The sequence below is a fragment of the Notolepis coatsorum genome (genome assembly GCF_963971535.1).
Source record: "Notolepis coatsorum genome assembly, chromosome: 6".
Classification (NCBI taxonomy): domain Eukaryota; kingdom Metazoa; phylum Chordata; class Actinopteri; order Aulopiformes; family Paralepididae; genus Notolepis; species Notolepis coatsorum.
In genome coordinates, this window is record NC_140170.1 from 144968218 (window position 1) to 144987293 (window position 19076).

The following is a 19076-nucleotide window of genomic DNA, read 5'->3' on the forward strand; positions in this document are numbered from 1 at the left end:
ATAACAAACCGTAGGTTTATTTAACATCTAGTTCTGACGTGACGGTGAGAACAGGTTCATAGTAGCGAGGCAGTTTGTACGCAGTCGCACTAGCGGTACGGTGGCCCGTAGTGCCAATAGTCAAACTGGATAATCATTCAGTCAATGATCTACAGATGTGATGCCGATTGATATGAATAGCGTGTTACGTTAATATAGAGAGATGAAAACAATATGTTATTTATATTGATGTGATGTCGATTGATATGAATAGTGCGTTACGTTAATATAGAGAGATGAAAACAATACGTTATTTATATTGATGTGATGCCGATTGATATGAATAGCGCGTTACGTTAATATAGAGAGATGAAAACAATACGAGGAAATGGGCTACGTTAATATAGAGAGATGAAAACAATACGAGGAAATGGGCTACGTTAATATAGCGAGATGAAAACGGGCTACGTTAATATAGAGAGATGAAAACAATACGAGGAAATGGGCTATGTTAATATAGAGAGATGAAAACAATACGAGGAAATGGGCTACGTTAACACTTTAATCGCCGTTGACGCTGAAACACGTCTTTCCCCGCCATGCTCATTCTGCCGAAGACGCTGGACAGCGTCTTTGATATCAATATTTAAAAAATCTGTGATCGAAATCATATTTCTCCCCCGGAGACATGAGATGTACTGTTGAGTCCCTCTCAACTCTACAACGGTTCAAGAGCGCCATCTGGTGGCCGATCGGCGGATCGCCCAGGGGAGAAACAGGAAGTGGAAGCTGGTGCTCATTTCAATTCGGTCCGATCACTCGCTAATAGTCCCAGGACTCGAGCTGATCACAACGGATAGTGATCCGTTACCAATAACTCGATAAACAACATGATTTGGACGTATATACTATTATACAACCTGGAAATGGATCGGATATTTTGACATCCCATAATAGAAAAAATTCTGTTCCACGCTCATCTCCCAACGGCGAGAGGAAGCTACGGTGAGTTTAAGCGTTATTTTGTAATGTCTTCGATACTAACTGCTCTGATGATCATATCACCCACACTAGATGAATGATATAACGTTGCCCACGGAATTATAAACGACCCCCCGCCCATCCGGTCAACATCAGATCATACGTAGTAACTCCTAGAACCACGTCCAGTTGACATTTTTTATCTCGCACAGATTCCTACCAAACTGTATTTGATCATCAATATAATGCATTTAGGGCTATAAATCAAGTTATGGAGAAAGCTGCAGAAAACGATAAAAACCTTTAGACCGTATTTTAGTATGAATATGTGAATATGCTCCTCCTCCTGGACCTCTCTGCCGCGTTCGACATGGTCGACCACTCCACCCTGGTCAATCGTCTCGAACACAGGCTAGGTATTGGGGGGTCTGCCCTAAACTGGTTCGCATACTACTTAAGCGGCCGCTCCTTTTCGGTCAGTTTGGGTGGACACTCCTCCCCCACAGCTAGTCTACCATATGGGGTCCCCCAAGGTTCCATCCTGGCCCCCATACTCTTCTCCATCTACATGCTCCCTCTGGCCGAAATCATCCAGAAACACAACATTTCATATCACTTTTATGCCGATGACTCCCAAATCGACCTTCCCCTCAACCCCTCTGACACAGCTAACCTAGACTCTCTTAAAAACTGTCTTAGGGACATAAAAAGCTGGATGGCCCTCAACTTCTTACAGCTAAATGAAAATAAAACAGAGATCATTTTGTTTGGCCCCCCCTCTTCCACCAAAACACTCTCCAACAGCCTAGGACAACTCCACCCACCTCAAACCCCACGTCAAGAGCCTGGGTGTAATCTTTGACCCAGAGCTCAAATTCGACCGGCAGGTAAATGCCGTAGTCAAGTCATGCTTCTTCCAACTCCGCAACATCAGTAAAATAAAACCAATCCTTTCACCCGTCGACCTGGAAACGGTAGTCAATGCATTCATCACTTCACGCCTTGACTACTGCAATGCCCTCTACACCGGCATCAGTCAGGCAGCCATGTCCCGCCTCAAAATGGTCCAGCACTCTGCAGCTAGGTTCCTTACCGGCACCAGAAAGAGAGAGCACATCACACCAGTCCTAGCCTCCCTACACTGGCTCCCAGTCCCACTTAGAATAGACTTCAAAATCCTCCTCCTCACCTTTAAGGCACTATCGGGTGCAGCACCCCTATACATCACCGAGCTCATCACCCCCTACGCAGCACCCAGATCCTCCAACCAGGCTCGGCTGGTCCCCCCCCCCCCCCCCCCCCCCCCGCACCAGACTCAAAAAGAGAGGCGATCGCTCCTTCAAGGCCGTGGCCCCCAAGCTATGGAACCAGCTTCCCCTGGAGATCCGATCTGCCCCCTCGCTGGAGACATTTAAGGCCTGTCTAAAAACCCACTTCTATTCCCTGGCCTTCAATAAACCCTGATTCTCCCACACCCTAACTCACACACTCCCATGTAATTTTATCCTGCCCCCTCCCTCTTGTATCTCTTCTTATGCTCCTCTGTCCCCTGTGTGCTACTGTACTTTGTGTTCCCCTATCCATGTGTTGTCCTACTGTCCTATTCTCTGAATGTACTGTCTTGTCCTGCTGTGCCTTTTTGTATTTTTGTATTTGTGTATTTTATATTAGGACATTGATTTTAAGCTTTGATTGTACAGCACTTTGGTTGGCTCTTGTGCTTTTAAACGTGCTATATAAATAAATTACTTGACTTGAATGAAAAAGTATAACGTTGCTACACCCTGAACAATAGATATAGGACGTTGAATGGGCCATAGTAATGTCAATTGAGCAATACAATTTAAAAAGTTATAGCCCTGCAAAGAAGGGGAACTTCTCCATGTTAAATAGGGCTGGCGAGGGATGGTAAATTATGAATTTAACCCCGGCGATCAAAGTGTTAATATAGAGAGATGAAAACAATACGAGGAAATGGGCTACATTAATATAGAGAGATGAAAACAATACGAGGAAATGGGCTGTGGAACGGAAGGACTTGGGCTGTGGAACTGAAAGCTAGGCGCAACGCGATTGGGCGCTGAGAGAAGAGTCAGTGGCCAATCAGGCCGCGCAAACCAAACGCCGAAGGACAACCACCTTGGGGAAAGTATTCACGCGGACAGGCCCAGGAATCCAATGGGGCACAGGAGACACTGAGGGCGGGATCCACAAATAATCGATTGCACGGTGCTAATTGCACCCTTACTTACAATTCATTATGAATTGAAAATGGGGGACCCTGATGTAAACAAGACGAAAGTCTTTCTCTGGTCTGCTTCCCCTTAACACTTGTGTGTATTGAGCCGTACTGTATTGTACCCATTCTTCAATATGTATACTTTCGTCTTGTTTACATCAGGGTCCCTGTCATGTACAGAGGTCTAACGACCATACAGGATAGTTAACTGGGCAGGTGGTACATGAGCAGAAACAACCCCCTCAGTAGAAAAATGCTTGTCAAAACAGTCCCGGGTAGGCAGATAGTAAACAAAGACATTTTCAAATGGTAAATAATATTTATTGTGGTGGGGCTTGAAACCCACGGCTTTCCCCAAAGGGAGAATGATGTTTATTTTAGAGGGGATTTAAACCCAGAACACACACAAAGGGAAAAAGGTAAGGGGAGACAAACAAGGGAAGTATAAATAAATAAACAACATTAGCATCCACCGACGCTAAAACGTACCAAAGGTACAAGTCCACGCAAAGTGGCAATGGCATACAGCCTACCAATATATATATATATATATATATACAGCTCTACGTGAATGAAACAACAGCAAAAGGGGCAGTGAAGTATCAGTCCACACTCAGTGGGAACAGGCACAAAGGCCAACAAGAGGACACTCACCCAGCTAGAGAAGTGGCACATAGGCCAACAATATATATATATGAACACAACAGTGGTTAACAATGGCAACCTCACTCTTCTCTAGTCACCAGCAATTGACAGAATGAGGGCCCAGACGTGTGTGTGCTGTCAGGTATTTGGCTACCCATCCCTCTTGATGTGATTGCCATCAGCTGTCATTCATTAGGCAATCAGCACTCTTCAGTAGGGATGGGCAGCACCTGACAGGGAGAGAAGAGACAGCATTAGCTCTCATGTTCACACACACACATCATATACAAAACATAACACATTAAATATACTAACCTGATGTTCAGAAGGTGTCATAAATACAGTAATAATGGTAATGACCAACCCACGTACGTCACACCTCCCCCCATAAGAGCGAACCTGTAGGGTTAGCAAAACATTATTACTTATTACCCAACATCCGATTAGTACCACACACCAGGGAAAACAGAGACAACAACAACCTCTACTTTGACAGGCCGCACCGCCGATACCGTCCTGTCAACAGGAGACAACAAACTGGAAACTTCCTGGGAAAACAAATAAAACACAAAAAAAATCATCTCATTGCGCTTAACAGGACAGCACACAGGGAAACAAAAATCAGCACATTGCCCTGGCACCATCACAGCGCCCATCCCCTTTCAAAAAATGGCGTCACAAAAATAACATGGGCAGGATCCAAAATGATGCCACTCAAATTAGAACCTTGGTAACGCCTGGAACAATAACTTTCCTCAGAGGTATCGCCTCTGGGAAACGGGTGAAACCACATATAATTGTCAACATGTAATGATTTTCCGCCCTTGTTTTAGGCAGACGACAGACACATGTTCAAAAGGTTCCCCCATGTCCGGACTGGAGCGCAGGGGAGCCGGATGCACCCCCTGATTTGGCATCCCCACTATTACAAGTTCCAGCAATACCCAAATTAGCAGACTACACATGGTCACGTGCCACCATTTACATGTAATGTCCACCTCTCATCGGCAACACAATTTGACGCCTTGTATTCCAGTCTTCTCCACACCTCAATGGTTTCAGTAGAAGTCAATCTGATTGTTAACTGGAGTCCACAGCAGCAGCAAGTCAACAAAAACAGCTTCACATATTGATACCTTTGTATAAAGAGAAAAAGTTAAAGTGAAGAAAATATCACAGAAAATACAAAAATATAATTTTCTTCTGCCAAAATCTTTCAAAAATACTAACTACTCGAGTTACCAGGGTTGTTTGGCAAACATTGTTTAAAAGGTGCACTACAGTTTTTGTGAGAAGTGAATAATGTCCAATGGTACATTGTCACAATTGAATAAATATACTGTCCTCTAGAAAGCTTCCTGAAAAGTTACTACCTCACTGCTGTCGCTTGCAAAGGCAGGCCTGCAATTTTGTCAACAAACATACTCTAGGCTCATATTCGGTTCACAGTGCCCAAAAAAAATGATTTTGTTTCAATTTATGATAAAATAAGCTAGAATAAGTATTAGTCTCTTGCAGGCTCTGCAAACAAACCACCTTCCTCCGAAACTGCATAGTGCACCCTTAATTTAGCAATCAACTCCAGAAGGAACCAAAGAGTGAAACCTTGCCTATAAGATCTATAGCAGCTATTCTGAAAGAATACTGACGCTACATCTCCCTGCTCCATCGATCCATTTTAGCGTCGTTGATCATTACAGCAGGGGAAAAAAATAAATAATAAATAAAAATCCACATGTAGTACTCTATTTTACTAGGCTCTATTGACAAGCTCCGCATTATATACAAAGCTCTCTAATGAACCGCCTCAGATTCTGAGGGGTAGGTCAAAACATGTCCTAACTAATTATTGCAAGTACAATAAGTTTGCGTTAATTTTTTGAATAGATCAACAGAAAGCTGAACGGGTCTTGACAAAGGGGTGGGGTGAAAACACAACTGCTGCTGACACACAGTATCAAATTACCCATTTCTGTCCAAAGTCGCCAGTCATATCCTTTAGTCGACAAACACCCGGTCACAAAAGTCTGTTTCCTACTAGCAGTAGCGCTGGCCACTGCCGCAAAACAACTTGATAGGCAGGAATCACTGTGCTGAGCAGTGATCAATGCTTGACGAGTCTGTGGTAGCGAAACGCCAGCAGACTCTGGAATTACCAGCGTCCCCTGAACGCTACTTACAGCAACCTGTTCCATCCTTCCAATAGATGGCCCCCTGTCCTCCGCGATAGCCTCGCTACTGACAGTCACTCAACGCCAAAGCTTGAGTTCGCTTCCTGTCCCGTGCCTTGGTGACAACACAAGCAGAAAAAACATTGGGGTGATTATTAATCAATTCATCACAACACAAGTCAGTTAATGGAGCGTTTTCAACCTCCAACACAGGGATCACACTCTCCCCAGCAATATCGTTCCCCATGATAAACTCAACGCCCTCCACAGGGAAACCTGGGCGAACGGCGACCGGAAAACAACCTGTGATAAGATCTGACTGTACATGCACCTTATGCAATGGCACGCGCATACACCCCATTTCTATACCTCTTACCATCGCACTAGACTGACAGTAAGAGTCTTCATTTAGCGGTAAGACATCAGCCAGGATGAATGACTGAGAACAACCTGTATCACGGAGTATTCTCACCTTCCGTTGGTCACAGACGTCACCCGACAGTGACACACACCCATCAAACAGAAAGGGCACACTCAGAAAGGGTTTAACATAGCCATCACCTTCTTTTTTCAGAGAGCTATTCTGGTCAGAACATGACACTGTACCCATCAACCCCACACCTCTTGGTTTCTGAGCTGACGCTCTTCTCTCCTGTCGCTTCCTCAGCGTATGACATGCTTTTACCATATGGCCAGTTTTCTTACAATAATTGCACACCACCGCTCTCTTAGACGGCGGTGAGTGTGGCTGAAATGCTGACTCACTCATGAATGGGCTACCTCCACCACACACAGTAGGACGTACAGAAACACGTTTTCGTGACCATTCAAACTCATCTGCCAAAATCGCAGCCTGTAGGAGGGTTAACGGAGGTTTGAGGGTTGGCCTATATAAATAGAGCACAGCTTCGCCTGGCAGGGTGGCCATGAACTGCTCCACAAGTATCAATTCACTCAATGATGCAAAGTCTTTCACCTCATACGCAGAACACCACCGATCAAAATTACGTTTCTCCTCCCGGGCGAACGCAACATGGGTTTGGGAAGGAGACTTACGGCGGTAGCGAAAATGCTGCCTGTATGCTTCTGGTACCTCTTCGTACACGCGCAAGACAGCGCTTTTCACTTTCTCATATACCATGCCGTCTTCATTCGATAATGACAAGCACGCCTCCAGAGCCCTACCAGTGAGTTTATATTGCAATAAAATCGCCCACTTGTCCTTTGGCCAATGGAAAACCCCCGCCATGTGCTCAAAATCAGAGAAAAATGAGTCCACCTCAGACTCCTGAAAGTCGGGAACTAAAGGAATATTCTGCCCAACATCAAAGGGTGCCTGGGGGTCAGAAAGTACTGGAGAGGAAATGGTGCCTTCCTGAAAGGGGGGAACCAAGGACATGTGCTGGGGGTCGGAAAGTACTGGAGAGGAAATGGTGCTATCCTGAAAGGGGGGAACCAAGGACATGTGCTGGCTAATATCAAAGGGTGCCTGGGGCCCGGAAAGTACTGGAGAGGAAATGGTGCTACGTTTAGCGTCACCATACTCCAACTCCAGTTTCCTCATCGCCAATTGAAACCCCCTATCAGCCACCTCCTTTCTCTCCAGCATGTCTCTTACCTCCCTCCTCTCTTCCCATTCTCTCACCTCCTTCCTCTCTTCCCATTCTACCTTCCTCTCCTCCCATTCTCTCTCCTCCCTTCTCTCCTCTCTGTCTCTCTCTCTGTCTCTCTCTCTGTCCTGCCTGTCTCTCTCCTCTAGACAGGGTAAACGCAGCTCAGCGCTTAGTGTGCTCAACTCACCAGCAGAAGTAATAGAACCATGGTCTGAACCTAATGCAGAGTCAAAACTCTCACGATCAGACACACCAACATCCTGATCACAAACCTCCATAGCTCTACTCATGAAAAAAAATCTATACTCGGCACTCTGCACTCTGTATACAGTATACAGTTTATGAAAGAAAGCAACACATAAACTTGTACTACCCACAATACTACAACGAATCAGACCTCAATAAGCCCCACAAAATAGCCACTCACCTATAGTACTCAATAATGTCCCTGTGCAACACTCAACAGCCCCATTATGCAGTATGACAACCTGACCAATTCGATTCAATATCCACATCTAACATTCATGAAAACAATAAATGTCGGTTCTAACCACCTAATTAGGATCACACTGGGTAACACTAACTACCCCGTCTAAACTACTTCCCTAGCGGAATGGCGACTACACATATCTTCAGTCGCTTACCGATTTCATTGCGCACTCCACCGGAATAGACGACGCGTGCCCCCCTCCCCCTAACAAGCAGGTGATCCACCCTTTACCTATGTGGAAAAAATTGAATGGTTAAGAGCATAACTTACAATGGTTTACAACAGTCAAGTGTGCAGCACAGAAAGAATTTATATATAATAATAGAACTCACCAAATGAAACAACGCAACCTACGTGACACGCTCCAATCGACAAGTCCACATGTCACATAACAACAAGGAACTATACAATTGTGCAAACTAACGAGCCCCCATGTCATGTACAGAGGTCTAACGACCATACAGGATAGTTAACTGGGCAGGTGGTACATGAGCAGAAACAACCCCATCAGTAGAAAAATGCTTGTCAAAACAGTCCCGGGTAGGCAGATAGTAAACAAAGACATTTTCAAATGGTAAATAATATTTATTGTGGTGGGGCTTGAAACCCACGGCTTTCCCCAAAGGGAGAATGATGTTTATTTTAGAGGGGATTTAAACCCAGAACACACACAAAGGGAAAAAGGTAAGGAGAGACAAACAAGGGAAGTATAAATAAATAAACAACATTAGCGTCCACCGACGCTAAAACGTACCAAAGGTACAAGTCCACGCAAAGTGGCAATGGCATACAGCCTACCATATATATATATATATATATATATATATACAGCTCTACGTGAATGAAACAACAGCAAAAGGGGCAGTGAAGTATCAGTCCACACTCAGTGGGAACAGGCACAAAGGCCAACAAGAGGACACTCACCCAGCTAGAGAAGTGGCACATAGGCCAACAATATATATATATGAACACAACAGTGGTTAACAATGGCAACCTCACTCTTCTCTAGTCACCAGCAATTGACAGAATGAGGGCCCAGACGTGTGTGTGCTGTCAGGTATTTGGCTACCCATCCCTCTTGATGTGATTGCCATCAGCTGTCATTCATTAGGCAATCAGCACTCTTCAGTAGGGATGGGCAGCACCTGACAGGGAGAGAAGAGACAGCATTAGCTCTCATGTTCACACACACACATCATATACAAAACATAACACATTAAATATACTAACCTGATGTTCAGAAGGTGTCATAAATACAGTAATAATGGTAATGACCAACCCACGTACCCAGGTACGTCACAGTCCCCCATTTTCAATTCATAATGAATTGTAAGTAAGGGTGCAATTAGCACTGTGCAATCCATTCTTTGTGGATCCCGCCCTGAGGAGGAAAGACACACAAGGTCAGAATCAGGGCTGGACTGGGACAAAAAATCTGCCCTGGCATTTTTGGCCCAGACCGGCCCACCATAATCGGTCGGACACCATTTACATTTACATTTACATTTAGTCATTTAGCTGACGCTTTTATCCAAAGCGACTTACAAGTTCTGTACGACAAGCCATCAGGAAGGGCACAACTCTATCAGCTGAGCAACAATGTTCATCAAAGTGTTGAGTGCTACAGTGTAGGTTAGTTTATTAGGACAAGTGCATGACAGTACGGTTAGTTAGGGTTAGATTTTTTTTTTTTTTTTTTTTTTTTTTTTTTTTTAATTCAGATAATGGTTGAAGAAGTGCGTCTTTAGTCGACGGCGAAAGATTGGACGTGATTCGGCTGTCCTAACTGGGGTGGGTAGTTCATTCCACCATTGTGGGGCAAGGACTGAGAATAGGCGACTTCTCTTTGATGACCCTCCCGGAGCTTGGATAGGAGTAGGTCTGAGGCGGCCAGAAGATGCAGAGCGTAGGGGTCTTGAGGGTGTGTAGTTAGAGACCATTGACCGGAGGTAGGCGGGAGCGGTTCCCTTTGCCGCACGGTATGCTAGGTCGAGGGCCTTGAAGCGGATTCGTGCAGCAATGGGGAGCCAGTGCAGGTCCCTAAGAAGTGGGGTGACATGGGCCGACTTCGGTAGGTTTGAGATCAGGCGGGCCGCTGCGTTCTGAATGAGTTGAAGAGGCTTAGTGGCAGTGGCCGGGAGACCAGCGAGCAGTGCATTGCAGTAGTCGAGGCGGGAGATGACTGTTGATTGGACGAGGAGTTGGGTGGCTTCTTTTGTCAGGAAGGGGCGTATCCTTCTGACGTTGCTCAGGAGGAATCGGCAGGTTCTGGTCGTCGCTGCGATGTGAGCAGAGAAGTTCAACTGGTCGTCGAGGACAACACCAAGGTTCTTGGCGGTCGGGGACGCAGTCACAGCTGCATTCTCGACTGTGATTGAAAGGTCGGTTAGGGGGGAGGATTTGGCCGGCAGGTGGAGCAATTCTGTTTTGCTTAGGTTCAGTTTGAGGTGGTTGGACGTCATCCAGGCTGAGATGTCGGACAGACAGGCCGAGATCCGCACAGAGACGTGGATATCTGAGGGAGGGAAGGAGAGGAAGAGTTGAGTATCGTCGGCATAACAATGGTAGGAGAAGCCATGAGACGTGATAATGTTACCCAGTGATTTAGTGTAGAGGGAGAAGAGAAGGGGTCCTAAAACCGAGCCCTGGGGGACACCCGTCCGCAGGGGGCGGGTGGCCGACAGGGTCCCTCTCCATGACACTTGGTAGGAGCGGTCATTGAGGTATGATGACAGCCATGTCAGCGCAGAGCCAGCCACTCCCATTCCTGCGAGGGCCGCAAGGAGGATCTGGTGGTTGACTGTGTCGAAGGCTGCAGATAGATCTAGGAGAATCAGGACAGAGGAGAGGCCTTTCGCTTTTGCTAAGTGAAGTGCCTCTGTGACCGCAATGAGGGCTGTCTCTGTGGAGTGACCAGTCCTGAAGCCTGACTGATTAGGGTCTAGGAGGTCATTCTGTAAGAGATAAGTAGTAAGTTGGTTGGATACAGCACGTTCAAGTGTTTTAGAACCACACCACCCACCAGTACACCATCCTTGCGGTCCCTTTAAATATGCGTACCTACTGTACTATTCCCCCAAACCACTACAAACTGGGTAGTAAGTGCCATGGACAAGTGTACCAGTGCAAGTGGACCAGTGTACTCACTCACTCTTGGCTGAATATTGTTTTGGGTGGTGAGGTAAAAACATCTGCATCATAGCAGGCTCAGGATGGGCAAAGTAGTCTATAGCCTGTTCATCCCTGTCTCTCTCCTCCACACAGGGCCGCCTCAAGGGGTGTGCGAGCAGATCTTTTTATTTTTATTTTTTTATATAAAAAAAAAAAATAGAATGTTAACAATCACTTTCCATCACAGACCTAAAATCTAGTTTTGCTTACATGCTTATATATTTCACATTAGACACGTTTGTAGAATCCACGGGAGCGCTGTGCAGCATCGGAGCAGAAGAAATAACGCAGCGTGCCGTAAGCTTATCAATACCAAGTATAGTGATTAGGTTATGCCAAGACGAAGAGGACGTTCGGCAGATGGACTGAAGATGAAAGTAGTTGCGTGTTAGAAAGTTCAGTCAGGCTAGCCATGTCGGCTTAGCTAAAGGCAGGGACAGCTAACTAGCGTTAGCTACGTTATCGAGTGCTAATGTGTGGCAGATAAATTAGGAACAGACTCCCAAGTTCATCCCAACGGGGGGGACAATCAGTGGCGAATCCTTATGGAAGCCAACGGAAGCCAGGCCTCCCTATCAAAATATGAATTAATATCAAATATGAAATATGAAAAAAGAAAAAAAAAATATATATATAAAAAATGTTTAATATAGTTTACATTCTTTTTCATCTGTGTTATAATTTTTTATTTTATTTTTTTAATGTCTCCCTCTTCTCCTTCTCACTCTCTCTAACACACTGTCAGACTCACTATGCTCACTGCAGCTAGAGGAGAGGCAGGGGGTAGGTGTCTTTCTCCAGCCTCAACCATGTGATTCATGTATGTAGAGTCCAAAACCGATACTAGCCAATCAGATTCGAGCTGACTGCCACACCTTAAAAGTTTAAAACGGGGCTGTGAGCAGAATAATTAGTCTGGCATCCCCTCTGCACACCTCCCCTCTGCACTCTGAAAATTGTATTAACCCGTGACTGCTCCCACGGGCCGAATATTGCCCCGATCCTCGCGAGATTAAATCCACGGGTACCTCTCGGCGTGCCGAAGCTTTTCCTAAATCACTTCCATCATCGAAAACGAGGGAAAAAGGTCGGCTCGCGACCCTGAAAATGTTGTGTGATTTTAAAAACGCTGTATTAAGTGAGCCTATTATGCGATCCACGCAAGCTTTCTATCGTGGAAACATCTGGGCGTCCCGCAACTTTTACTCATTCACATGTAGCCCTGGAAATGCTTAGAAAAGGAAAGCCGAAAGCGTGGAATAAACTCGCCGAAGCGGAAAAGTGTCCCACGGGCGCGCCGTGATTCCGATCCGCGTGGAAATATTCACGGCCATAGAGGAGACCGTGGGACACCTTTTTGCTACCGAATATGTGTCTCGAATTTGCTCCCACGCGGCGCGCAAAATCGTGCAAGGAAAGATCGGACCAAAAATTAACCAATGCTCCAGCAGTATTAATGACCCTGATGTAAACAAGACAAACGTCTTTCTCTGGTCTGCATCCCCCAATTGCATAGCTGTCAACATTACGATTTGCTAAAACGTGCACGTTTTAGCCCCGCCCCTTCTCCTGGCCCCGCCCCCTCAGCCCGCCCCCTCCCACCCGGCCCCGCCCCCTCCCAATGGAGCTGCCTCGTCGCTGCCATCTGCTGGTCAAAACCTGTATTATTTTGTTTTCCTACTTTAAGTAAGTAAGTAAGTAAGTATTTATAAAGCACCTTTCATACATGTCATGTAGCTCAAAGCGCTGTACACAAACATAGGCATATATAACGATAAAAGCAATAGTCATAGTGATCGCCTTAAGATCAATGTTTAAAGTATAAAGTGTAAATGCTATAAAAATACAGTAAATTACCTTTTATCAAAATATTAACCATTAAATAAAGGTTGTAATCTGTAAATGCATTTGATTTTACTGTAATTTGACAGTATTTGGAAACCATAGATGCCAGACATTTAGTTTTCTTGCAGCTTTTTTACAGTCTAATGTACAAATGCTATAAGGTGGCAAGAAATGCACTATAAACAATACTTTGCGGCGTCGTTTCTTGAGGCTAATGATGGCTAACAGAAGCTAGCGCAAGAAACGACGCCGCAAAGTATTGTTTATAGTGCATTTCTTGCCACCTTATAGCATTTGTACATTTGTATGACAGTCTATAATGCTCCCGTGAGGTTTTTCCGGACGTTTTGGTAATGATTTTCACTATAAAATCATATTTCTAAATGACAGGAAGTTGATAAACTGGCCGGAATAGCTTTGAGCTAACGATCTTTGCCGATGCATTCCATTCTAAACGTAACGTTAGTTGTTCAAAACATTACCCGTCTATATAATTTGTTCCTCAACGTTATATAGACGGGTCATGTTTTGTAAACTAACATTATGTTTAGAATGGAATGAATACATGGGTCGGGAAAGATAGTTAGCTCAAAGCTAATCCGGCCTGTTTAACCACTAGCTTCTGTTAGCTAATGAAGGCTAATGCTGGCTGAGCAAGGAAACTAACAGTAAACGTTTTTACATGAAATACAGCCCAAAAACCCTGCTGACAAACGTTTGCTTATTAAATACATTCTATACTATAATAATACAAACGTTTCATTGCCTCTCTGTGACGACAAAGTTGTTTAAATAAGGGGAGAAAAGTAGCTAAAACCAATGTATTTGGATGGGACAGGAAGTACCATTGGCAACCGGAAGTCAGCCGGAAGTGCCTACTTTCAGGTTGTGCAAGTGGAGAATTGAGCCGTACTGTATTGTACCCATTCTGCAATCTGTTAAATAAATAAAAATAAAGTTTGACTGGCCGCCGAGCCATACTGTAGTGTACATGGTGACTGCTTGACTTAAAAAATTAAAATTAAAAATTAAAAATTTATAAAAATATTTAATACATTTTTTTTTAATACATTTTTTTTGGCTTCCCCTGTTATTTTACCCACGTGACGCCACTGGGGACAATATGGACTGGTGAACTTTATCATCTCCACGGTTGTCTCCTTCCTCTTGGATGTTTGGAGAGTTTTTTTAATGCAATCTATTCTGTTCCCGGCATGGATCTCTCTCTCACTCTGTCTCTCTTTCTCTTTCTCTCTCTCTCTCTTGCTCTCTCTCTCTTTTTCTCTCTCTCTGTCTCTCTCTCTTGCTCTCTCTCTCACTCTCTCTCTTGCTCTCTCTCTCTCTCTCTCTCTCTCTCTCTCTCTCTCTCTCTCTCTCTCTCTCTCTCTTGCTCTCTCTCTCTCTCGCGCTCTCTCTCTCACTCGGTGTGTTGCATCATGCAAGGGTCTGCTCACACTGTGCTCGTGCAGTTTGTGATGTGTGTACTAAGCTTATAGAGTTCGATTCAAATAAGGCAAAACTGCACATCTGCATGTCGTGCTTGAAAAATGTACCTGGCTTTAAGCTTGTATGGTAAATTTACTTGGAATGATTCATTTCAAGGAGCCAATGTGTCTGTGTAAAGCAACCATATGCAAAGACCTTTTGGAGCAAAGTGGGTTTCAGCTGCTGATAAGGACCATTTGGGAGACAGTTGGGGGTGAGATGAGACAACTAGATAAGACTTTAGATCTTTCCACGCTTAGCGTGGGAATCTGCTTACTGTATACTCTCAGAGAAACACAGACAGAGGATGGTAATGTGCTCAGCGCCAGAACAAAGACTGAAAATTCACACCTCCCTGTGACTAGCACATAGTAGGGACAACTGGTCTGACCAAAGACCCCCGACTTGCATCTGAGCATATCTCAAGCTTCATGGAAATTTGTCACAGCTATATTACATTAAATCTGACTTATTAGAAAATAAGGGATATTTGAATGCCATTAGAATTTCAACTGTTTGTGAAGATACTAGAACCAGTTCTTATACTTCTCTGTTAAACTGTATTTATATAAATAATATGCAAATCTCACTATCCAAGCAATAAGGTTCAGTCTGGTAAAAACAGGCTTGTGTTATCTACAGTGTTGGGACTAACGCGTTACAAAGTAACGCGTTACAGAAACGAAGTTACTTTTTGCCGCAACTAGTACTCTAACGCATTACTTTTTAAATTCAGTAACGCTACTTACGTTACTGAATGGTTCGTCACTGCGTTATTTGCGTTATATACGGCGTAGATTGATAGCGAGCGGTAGTGATTATTATTATCCTCATCCCCACCCGCGTAGAATGATACGAGGCGAGTCTGGCCACTGGCCAATCAGAAGTGCGCAAGAAATGCGGCTACGGAAAGAAATAGACCCTCTCTATTGTAAACAAAACAAACGCTCGCTATGAATCGACATAAAAAGAATGCAGTAACAAACTAACAAACCATTTAGCAACTACTTGGAGAGATAATTAATATACAACATGGAAACGAGATAAAGAACATGTTTGAGGCGCTGCTGGAGTCAACTGGACTAACGTAACGTTACTACATCTCAACCACCGCAGACTTTGGTGAGTCAGTGCAATGTGTTCACTGAAACTCAAGTTGATCAACGGATTTTGACTGTACGAAATCTGCCAGGGAATCTCATAATACTAATCAAACAATATAGTCCTTTCATGCACAATTGATATCCTAACTATTCTAACGTTGCAATGCTTTGATTGATATCTTAAACAACGTTGCAACTTGCAAGATGGTGAATGAATGAATGAATGAAAACTGTATTTAACAGATTGCAGAATGGGTACAATACAGTACGGCTCAATACATACAATTGTTAAGGGGATGCAGACCTGAGAAAGACGTTTGTCTTGTTTCCATCAGGGTCCCCCATTTTCAATTCATATAGACATTTATGACATACACAACATACATGACATTTATGGCATAGGGACATAGGTATTTAGTACTGATACATTTGTGACATAAACGGTATTCAAATATACAGTACTGTTACCCCCAGCTTTGGGTAGGGCGTTCCACATTGTTGTGGCATAATTGCGAAACGTTAGTCCCTTGTTTGAGCCGAATCTGGGTTTTACATGATTTGTTGAGCTTCCTCTGGTGTAGTGGTTGTGGTATTCACTGACCTTTGGGAAGTATTTTGACATGTACATGGGTACCCCGGTCGTATAGTGTATCTTGTAGACCAGGCCCATTGCAAGTTGCTGTACTCTGTCGTCTACTCTAAGCCATCCTAGGTTGTCAAAGTGGGCAGGGGTGAGGTGGGTTCTGGGGTTCAGGTCAAGTAGTAGTCTGACCAGTTTGTTTTGTGATGTTTGTAATTTTGTTTTAAGCGCCTTTGAGGTGCTTTGGTACCATGAGGTGCAAGCATAGTCGTAGTACCCTTGAATTATAATGGTTATTATAATGAAACGCTCCGGCGACATCAAGGCTGTTCCTTCAACCGGCGCACTTCTTATTATATGACTCGGGACAACATTAGTTTGTGTCAGATTTGTGTTTGTATCTAGACCACATTGCTTAGCAGAGTTCGGTGATGTGAATGGAAACTGTCAAGTTGATCAACCGATTTTGAGTACTATAGGGCATGGGACTCGGGAGCAATCTTTTTTTTTTATCTTTTTTTTTTAAATAACTAAATAGTTACTTTTCACAGTAACTCATTACTTTTGGGTGTAAGTAACTAGTACAGTAACGAAGTTACTTTGAAATGAAGTAACTAGTAAAGTAACTGAGTTACTATTTTTCAGTAACTAGCACAACACTGGTTATCTAATATAGACTGCTTAGTATTGAACTATGGCTAATTACATACACTGGTTGAATATTACATTAGCAGTTATGAAAATAGAACTGTTTTCATTGGGGTCAACTGCTACACCAGAAATGACTCTGAGGAAATCATCCTCTCTGCCACAGTCAGCAGGACGCCAGGTGTGAAATGACATGACCATATTTGGAAAGAAAGGATTTGGAGGGAGAAACCCAGAAATAAGCACAACTCTTGTTCTGTTTTCAAGACAGCTCATTGGTAGAGACAATGTTTTGGATATAACTCTGATTGGCTGAAAGTAGTCTAACCTGTGATGTCATATTGTGTGAGGATTGGTTCTTTCCCCACCACAGGCTTCTTAAAGTACTGTGATGATTGGTCCGTTCCCGGCCACACGCTCTGTTCCTTTAAGGTACTGTGAGGATTCTGTGATGATTGGTCCGTTGCCGAACGCACACTTCTAAGTCAAGTATCAATTGCCATCACGCACCTGATGTGTGTTCTAATCAGCGCCCCAGAGGCTTCATATACTCTGACCTTCTGTCATTCGATGCCGGGTCGTTTTGTGTACTACTGTTCTGAATTACACCTGCATATACCTGCTTTCCCCGTCGCTGTTGCTGTCTTTTGCTCTCCAGGATCTTTTGTGGAGAACTGCTGTGGAGAACCTGGTTCCCCGTTCGGAGCTACGCCTCGTAATCTGCCCGCTTCTCGCGTTGCGCTCTGGTGAGTTTTTGGAAACTATCTTTTGGATTATCAGTTTTTTGTGTGTTTGGTGAACACCGAAGAGATCCCGTTTTTGTTTGTACTGGACTCACCTAATTTTTGTGTTGGATTTACACTGTGGATTACCGTATTGTTTTTTCTCTGGACTCTGCTAACTTGTGTGTGGTACACCGAAGATCAAGTCACTTGGATTATTACTGGACCAGTCACCTCTCTGTCTCTGTGTGTTCGTTGGGCTAACTCAGATTTTCTCTCTCTCTCCGTTTCCACCGGGAGTGAAAGCTGGGAGAATCTGCAGAGCCGCTACGACGTCACAAGCCAATTCCTCACCACTTCTACTGGGAGTATCTGCAGAGCCGCAACATCATCTCCTGCCAGATCCCCGTTTGTTCTATTGCTGTACTTCATTCCTTCGTGTGACTCTGTAAATAAATACGCCCTAGCTTTTGGCTAACTCTGAACTTCTCTCTGTGCCGTTGCGTTTGAGGTCGGTTACAAACCATAACATTACGACCCGGCCATGACGACCTCAGCCGACACAGAGAGGGTTAGGGCAGCGTTGGCGGTCCAGATCGAGTTGGTCAACGACCACACCCAACAGTTGGGTGCGGTTGCGGCCGCTTTACAGGACCTCCGGGCCGAGGTCCAGCTTATTCTGGATGCCATTGGCACTCAGGAGTATCAGCAGGCTGTTGCTCTGCACCAGCTTCAGGCTCTCCGTACATCATTAAACACTCTGCTTTTGACCCCACCTGTCCCAGGAGTCTCGGCCAGCTCACCACCCGCGGCAGACCTCGCACCTCGGGAGCCCCGTCTCTCCGAACCACGTCTGTTCAATGGTAACTTCGAGGATTGTGCCACATTCATCATGCAATGTGAGTTGGTCTTCCTTCATCAACCCAGCCGTTTTTCATCAGAGGGATCCCGAGTAGCCTACATGACTAACCTGCTCACGGGCCAAGCAGCACAGTGGGTTACTGCCTCCTGGGCAATGGGGGCTGATTTCTGTTTTTCCTACCCAGACTTCGTGGCTGAGCTCCGCAGGGTTTTTCACCACCCAGCCCGTGGCCAGGACCCAGGAGCTCGGTTGGGCACCTTCCGGCAGGACAGTGTCAGAGACTACGCGCTGGAGTTCAGACTGGCCGCAACGGAGAGCGGTTGGAACGATCAAGCGCTTCGTCTCACCTTCCTGAGGGGGCTCAACGACGCAGTAAGGGACCAGCTCGCGACCCAAGAGGAGCCCGATTCTCTCGAGGGCCTGATCAGCCTCGCTATCCGCATCGACGGACGCCTCCGGGAGAGAAGGCGTGAGCGAGCACGACGGGGACCCCCAGATGTACCCCCCGAGTACCACGACCTCGAGGAGGTATTCAGTAAGTC